This window comes from Trichechus manatus, unplaced genomic scaffold, assembly GCF_000243295.1.
Source record: "Trichechus manatus latirostris isolate Lorelei unplaced genomic scaffold, TriManLat1.0 scaffold00061, whole genome shotgun sequence".
Taxonomy (NCBI): domain Eukaryota; kingdom Metazoa; phylum Chordata; class Mammalia; order Sirenia; family Trichechidae; genus Trichechus; species Trichechus manatus.
This window is the reverse complement of record NW_004443997.1, coordinates 3,078,754-3,079,804: the sequence shown is the minus strand read 5'-3', so window position 1 is coordinate 3,079,804 and position 1,051 is coordinate 3,078,754. Positions and strand designations below refer to the sequence as shown.

Here is a 1,051-nt window from a genome sequence, read left to right as displayed (position 1 = left end):
GTGGTTTTAATTTGCATTTCCCTAATGCCTAACGATACTGAGCTTCTCTTTATGTGCTTATTTGCCATCTGTATAGAGTTTGTCCAGTTTTTACTGAGTTGTGTTATGAACTGAATTATGTCCCTGAAAAATATGTGTTGTAAATCCTAACCTCTATGCCTGTGGTTATAATCTCATTTGGGAATGGGTTGTCATTGGTACTTTAAGAGGCAGGATTAGTGTAGGGTATATCTTGAGTCAATCTCTTTTCAGATAGAAAAGAGATTAACACAAGCAAGCCAGCAAGCAGAGGTGGGGAAGAGAGATGCCAAGACACATGGAGATCTTCAAGGAACCAGGAAGCAGAAGCTGAAGAGAAAAGAACCTTCCTCCAGAGAAGACAGAGAGAAAATGCCCTCCGCTAGAGCCAGTGCTCTTAACTCAGTCTTCTAGCCTAAACTGTGAGAAAATAAATTTCTGTTTATTAAAGCCATCCACTTGTGGTATCTCTAACAGAGAGCAACACTAGATAACTAAGACAGGATGTTTTCTTACTATTGAGTTTCAAGAGTTCTTTAAATATCCTGAATATCCTTTGCTGGATATGGGATTTCCAAGTATTTTCTTCCAGGCTGTGGCTTGTCTTTTCATTCTTTAACAGCACCTTTCACAGAGCAAAAGCTTTTAATTTTGACTAAGTCCAAATTTATAAATATCTTCTTTTATGGATTTTGTTGTCATATATAAGAGCTTTACCTAATCCAAGATCACAAGATTTTCTCCTATTTTTTGTTTTAGTTTTAGGTTTTACATTTTCATTTATGATTACTGTATTCTTGTTTTAGGTGCTGTCAAGTCGGTTCTGACTCACAGAGACGCCGTGTACCACAGAATGAAACACTGCACCATTCTCGCAATTGTTGCTATGTTTGAGCCCACTGTTGCAGACACTGGGTCAATCCATCTCGTTCAGGGTCTTCCTCTTTTTCGCGGACCCTGTACTTTACCAAGCATGATGTCCTTCTCCAGGGACTGATTCCTCCTGACAGCATGTCCAAGTACGTATGTAAGT

General features: G+C 38.9%; 1 protein-coding gene across 1 annotated transcript in view; it reads right to left on the bottom strand.

The window, feature by feature from the left end:
- The window catches only part of GIT2 (GIT ArfGAP 2), a 53,596-nt gene that overhangs the window by 38,119 nt on the left and 14,426 nt on the right, over positions 1-1,051 (bottom strand). The window lies entirely within an intron of this gene.